A 7,104-nucleotide genomic window follows, 5' to 3' on the forward strand; every position below is an offset into this window, starting at 1 on the left:
TGAGGTCGGTTCAGGAAGAAAAAGCTCCGGTTCCTCTTCTTTCTTCTGTCTGTTGTTGGAGTCGGAGGGGTTACACCTCCCCTCATTTACGGACTATTTACTCCCTTATGGATGGTTCTAACCCTCTCCCTCCTCCTGCAGAATCCTCCGGTGTCTGGATCCAACTTTGCATCCTATTCAGTCTTCAATTTCAAATGTGCGTTGCAACTTCTTGAACTACGGCAGGCTGTATGTGTCAAGATTCAAGAAGCTATAGCTTCAGACTCAAGGTCCATACAAACAAAAAGACATCAGGACACACAGTACAAAGGATTACATAACACACATACAACAACACTATAAATACAGATGTCAGATAACATGTCAGATAACAGAAGTTGACATAGTCTTTGGTGTGCAAATCATATTCCGGGAGTTACCGGAAGTGACGTTGCCGCAGTGGTAGCGTTAGCCGCAGTGTGTAGTTGCTATCTGGATGTTCTTTTAAATAAACTCCCGGTAAACTTACAAACTTTCTAATGCCTCGTTTTGTGAGTTAAGAGCCTATGTGTACTACGGCAGAAGTTTGGTAACAATCAATGCATTATTAGTGGGATCATTTACGAGATAGAATCTATTTACCATTAGCACCGGTAGCGGGCGTGACGTCAAAATGACGTCATTTCCGCTTCCAGGCCTGGCGTTGCGGATACGTCCCCTACCCGGGGACCATATATTAAATAGATTTTTGGAACAGGGAGATGGAATAGGGGCTTGCTCCGTCCACTCCACGCATCGACCTGGTATTGCAGTATCTCCAGGAAAAAAAAAGGCCTGGCGTTGGGGAAAACGCGATTCGGAGTGCTTTATGTCCCTCTCGGCACTTCGTCATTTTTCATAGACCGGAAGGACATTGCAGCCTCCATAGAGCTTGCCTGCTCTATGTAGATACAGACAAGTTATTCTTCACTCAGGAGGATAAGTGAGATTTGAGACAGACATAATTTTACACCAATGAGGACTAATTTATGAATGAATATGTTGATTTGAGCTAATAAATGACTTAATATATTACATAGTGTCCCTTAATAAAGTCAGCCTGTTGAGTCGCCTCTTTTAAACGGCTGAAGAACAAAAAGTAGATTTCCATACCAAAGGACCAGAACTCACCAGAACTCACCTGCTGGTTAAACGTCCAAAACTTTTGAAGTCTTTGTTCCCCTCTGCGACTGAAACGGTGTTTGAATTAGCATTGGATGATTGTTCGAGCAAACAAAAGGGGGAATTATCTGAGGTAAAGGGAGAGGAAATCAACCAAATGCAGAGAAATGCTCATTGGATCAGACAAGCATTGAGAGTTTAGAACTACACATGACGGGCTTTATTATTCCTGATTTAATCAATGGATTTTAAGGGTCATAAAGGTTAAAAGGCTTTAACTTTTGCATCTGCAGCCGTGCTGAGGTAAGATCTGCAGCAAAGCCAGCATAAAGGTCACCGTCAGCCAGCGCTCTCTATTTCGGAAGATGTTTTGACACGACATGTCGCAGGAAGGCGTTAATGAGACGAAGGAGTGGTAAAAATGTAGAGCTGTCACCTCCCTGAGTAGCAGGGGTGTGATGTTTTCCCCGAGGCGCCGATAACTGCACGTCTTGCTTTGGGTTACACCGAAGCCTTTGACTCTTAGCCAGTTAAACACTCGCATGGTTAATTCAGCATTCCTTTTCCACCTGGTATCAATATGCATCATGTCTGAAATGTTTAGTGTAAAGCAGACGGGTGCAAAGGAGGTCCAGATATTCCGGTCCTGGATGTTTCATCGCGGCTTATCTGATCCCCTCCGGGTGTCACTGAATAAACTGTTTGGTTATATAGCTGCCATATACATGTGCAGTAAATATTTATAGAAACAATGTGTCAAATGCCAGGGGCGACACGTCAGAGAGCCGCTCTGCAGCCTCGTTTAGCGTCTTGTTAAGTTCACTGATTTGGTTTTACAGCCTGCGACTTTAACGAGTTAATGCGGTCCTGCTGCCCTCAGGCCGATTACCCGTCCAGCTGTGCATTACCAAACAGGCCAACAAAGGAGCAGAGGTGGGTAGTAACGAGTTACATTTACTTGAGTAAGTTTTTGAAAAAATTATACTTCTAGGAGTAGTTTTAAATCTCTATACTTTTTACTTTTACTTGAGTAGATGTGTGCAGCAGAAGCTGTCCTCTTACTCCGCTACATTAGGCTACAATGAGCTGGTTACTTTTCTTCTTACCTCTTTGGTATTCTACGCCTCATTATTTTTATCCCCCGCGTACGCCTCATTTTAATGTTTTATTCTGACAGAGAGAGAGACTTCCGCCAAAGGCTCTACCACCTGACTGTGTTCCACCAATCAGACGCAGCCGTGCAGTCTGGTCACGTGACCATACTCAATCTCAGCGGCGGGACGGGTTAGCTTTAGCATTAGCAGTCGTAGCAAACAAAGAAAGAAACAGATGAAAAATGTCAGAACCAACGGTGGGAAATGAAGACGCAGACGAGGCCTCATACTGAAAGCATGTTTACCTTACAAAGAGTGAGAAACAGCAGCTACATTATGTGTCTTCTGTGTCAACCAAAACAAACGCACATTTCAGCAGAAACTCAACATCTAACTTGAGGAAACATGTAGCGCTAAGTTTCCTAAACTCGTTTTTCCCCCCATGGATAGGTGAATGTTTGTTTTTTAGGTTACATATGGGTTACATATGTTTTAAACATTTCCTAATTCTCTTTTGTTTTTTATTGAAGTACTTGAATTTACCTGGATTATTTTAATTTAAGCTATTTTGTAATTAATTCATTAATTTTAATTTATTTTATCAATCGGATGAACTCTAATTGGCCTAAAGATGATTATTTAGTATTTTTGTCTGTCTGATTGAATGCTTGTGTTAACAAATAAATCAGACGTTACTCAACAGTTACTCAGTACTTGAGTAGTTTTTTCACCGAGCACTTTTTTACTCTTACTCAAGTAATTATTTGGATGACTACTTTTTACTTTTACTTGAGTACAATTTTTGGCTACTCTGCCCACCTCTGGTGATTTATATGGGAAATCTTTGTTAAGCACTAGAGTTACATCCACAGATTCCACTTCATGAGCGTAGCATTAACCTTGTTCAGAGGTGGGGCTGACTTCTCTGGGCTCGGGGGCATCTGTGATGGACGATAACATCTCTACTATGTTATTGTCCATCACAGATGCCCCAGAGCCAGAGTGTTTTGTGGTCCGACCGAACAGTAATCAAGATATCTTTGGGAGAAATGGATGCTGAAAAGGACCAGCCGGTGGATTATCATCAGGAACAAGGTGAAAAGCTGCAGGCTCAGGGATGGTGGAAAACATACTTCCATCAATATAACATCTTTTCAACTCTCAGAGCTTTAGGAAAAGAGGCCATTGGTAGTCTGACAGGTCCTCACTTCCTCATGCATTATGGTCGAACTGTTTGAGGGATGAACTGGGTTCAGGATTCTGGTTTGAAAGCACTAAGTCGATAAGAGGAAGAACAGCATTCTTCTCGTGTAAGCCAAGAGGAGACCAGGTGCTCCACCAGGGACAATTTGTACTGTCAGTCAAACGGATTCAACAGAGGTTTTAAAAAAAAGAGAATAAAAAGTGTGGAGAACAAACCAGACACGGACACAAAAAGGATGCTCGCTAATTTCCTGATTTCCACTCAATCTGCCTCCTTCTCTTGATAGAAACCCTGAAAATATAAAAATATAAAACACACATCTGAAGATAAAGAGCAACTGAGACGTGTGTGTTTGAACTTTGATTTGATGCCCGCTGTGACGATGACTGAACTCACACATTGTTAGTGAAGCTCTGAGGACCCAAACATCCTTTTAGCTCAGAGCACTGGCTCCTGCCGAAGCTAAATTCGGTCCAGAAGGAAAACCACACTGGAAAAAATGCCCCTCCAAAAATAAGTAAGAAAAACAACAAATACGAGACGTTTCTGCTCGAAATAAGCAAAAGAAATCTGCCAATGGAACTAGTGAAAATTGGCTTGTTGAGATTTCTTGAAATAAGATGTGATATTTAGGACTTTTGAGATAAAAGTGATCTTGAAATTAGCTTAAAAACCTCTTCAAATGTAAAAAAAAAAGCTTGTTTCATATGATATGTGACTCAAAACAATTTGTTTTCAAGACTTTTTCATTTAACAAGATATTCCAGATGTATTGTCTTCAAACAAGTCCCTATATCTGGCTGAAATAGTACTTGTTAGGCAGTTGTGTCTTATATTAAGTGTAATGAGATATTTTGACAAGAAATGAGACAAATATACTTGGTAAGATTTAGATTTTTTCCAGTGAGCACATACCTGTTCTTCGCCTTTTTTCAGCGTTACCAGTGAGGAGAACCGTTAATAAACGTGTTTGATGGCTGTTTCTGTTGCACTTTTGCCTTCTAACCACACAAGAACAAATCGAGGCCTCTTTAATTAAAGGCGGAATCATGATTATGGGATTAGCAGCAGGACGCCACAGTGGGAGATGGGACGGGTTTGTGTGGGCAGACAGATACTTCAATGAAGCAGCGTTTTTTTCTCTCTTCACACTCTGAAACTCAAAAGGAAACCCGCAGCTTTTCTGTGGACCAGAGGAAGCAGTGTGTGCGTGTTTCCTGCAGAGAGAGGAGGCCAATCAGAGCGTGGGCTGCACGGGGAACTTTTCCCTTTGTACTGACAAACTGTTCAAACAATTCAGAGGGAAGAAGCGTATATCCTGAGAAGAGCGAGTCGTCAGGAGAGATTCTGATGTCGGAGCAGAAGGGTTGACAGCTCGGTTCATCCACCGGGCAGTTTCTGCGTTGTTCAGTCAAGCGCCAGCATGGGGCACCGTGTACACTCAGAAATGTGTACGGATCCAATCAAATACAGGTTTTAAAAAAACAAAAACCTGCTAACACGACTTTTTCCAATTCCTACACGGGTTAAACCGGGTTATGTACAGGACGGGATGCGCTCAGCTTTCAATTGGTTTACTGTCTACTGAGGAAACAGCCCCTTGTACCCTAATAGAATAGAGTAGAATAGAATAGCCTTTATTGTCATTGCAATGTGGAGGTACAATGAAATTATATGCATCCTGCACCACAAAGGTTCAAAAACAAGGCAAAAAAAACAACATAAAGGACGTTATAAAAACATAAAAACATTTGAATAAAAAAGTAGGGCTGGGCAACGATTAAAATGTTTAATCTAATTAATCACATGATTTCCCTGATTAATCACGATTAATCGCATTTGTACGCAGAATCCAAAAATGAATCCAAAAGTAGTGTATAGCTTTTAGCATTTAGTTTTATTTTAAATGTGCTGCCATATGAATGAAAGTGCCATAACATTTGTTGTGCAAACACACTTTTAACATCAGCATCTTTCTGTAGTTTTTATGTAGAAGCCTCGCTCCACTGTCTGTTTCCTTGAATGACTTGCTGCTATCAGTTGTGTGTTTTGCCTTTAAGTGATATTTTAGACTGGAACTACTACGCTGAGAAGACAATTCAACTTGGCTGTAAATGCAGGAGTTTTTTTAAAATTTATTTTGAAATACGTGCTTTTATGTTGAAACAAGTAAAACAGGAAGTAGCGCCGGTTAGCTCCGTTAGCTTCACACCTGTAACGGTGATGTTACCTGCTAGTTTCAGAGATGGGACCAAGTCACACATGTGCAAGCCTCAAGTCTCAGCTTTCAAGTCTCAAGTAAGTCCCAACTATTTATTACAATTTTTTCTTGGGCAAGTCAAGTCACCTTATTATTGCAATTTTACCTGCAGAATCTGATCTTAATAAAGTGAAAACACAAATATATAAGTAGCTGTCAGTAAACATCATTGGCCAATGTGTCCAACCTGTCCACCCCGTATCATATCAAGCTAACGTTAGCTAACTACCGACTGGGCTAACAGGACAATATTAGCTAATTTGACGAGCACTTACTGGTCAGAATGGATCTACAAATGACGAACAAAGTCCGAAGTTATGCTAGATGCTTAACACTCAAGTCATTCAAGTCATCGTGTCTCAAGTCAAGTCAAGTGCCAAGTCTTTAACTTCCAAGTCCTAGTCGAGTCTTAAGTCTTTTGTTTTTTGTCAAGTCAAGTCACAAGTCATCAAAACAGCAACTCGAGTCGACTTGAGTCCAAGTCACAGTGACTTGAGTCCCCATCTCTGGCTAGTTTATCTTTATTTTATTACTCCATGCTTCGTGGCGTTTGCTGTAACTGTGTGAATGTGATGCATTCAACAGACTTAAAATAATAAAACCTGCTTTAATGCGCGATAAAATATTCATCGGCGTTAAATAATTAACGAATTAAGGCGATAATAACGAGTTAACTCGCCAAGCCCTATAAAAAAGGTATAAAAGATGAAAAAGGGAAAAAAAGGGTTAAAAGAGCCAAAGTGGATGCCAGATATCACACAAAAATGCAGACATGGAGGGGGCGGCCTGTGCTGCTCAGGTGCTGAGAGGCAGGAGGAGGTGGATTTGTGTTGTTCTGCAGGACCGACTGTGTCAGTGTGGATGAACAGGAACCCCCTCCCTCACAAAATCTTTTGTTTGACGGCTCAGAGCTGCTCTGCATTCTGCAGACGTCCCTTTCTCTGCGTTCAAGGTTGCGGCTCCTAAACTATGAAAAGCAGCGCCGTCACATCAGGGATCTGTGAAAGATGTTTAAAGAGCAGCTCAGGACTCAATTACACAGACTCGCTCTGAATTAGGGGATTTTGTTGTTGTGTTTTATTGTTTGTATCTTTTTTATTCGTTGATTGATGATGTGATTATTCAGAAAGCTGCTGTAGAAACACATTTTGAAGAAGCATAGCCGCACTCGATCATCATAATTAGTCCGTCACGGTTTGTCACATGTGATTATTTTACATTGTTACCAAAAGTTTGCAAAAGTTTAAAAAGCAGACTGAAAAAGAAGGAAAATAGTCTTTGACATGTCTCATGCACTTTTATTTCTGCTCGTCAGAGTGGGTCTGCATTATCCTTTTTTAAAATTTTACATAATTAACTGTATTTAAGTGCAAATTGATTTCATTTGTCCATGAAATACTCACACA

This window comes from Odontesthes bonariensis, chromosome 17 (assembly GCF_027942865.1).
Source record: "Odontesthes bonariensis isolate fOdoBon6 chromosome 17, fOdoBon6.hap1, whole genome shotgun sequence".
NCBI lineage: Eukaryota > Metazoa > Chordata > Actinopteri > Atheriniformes > Atherinopsidae > Odontesthes > Odontesthes bonariensis.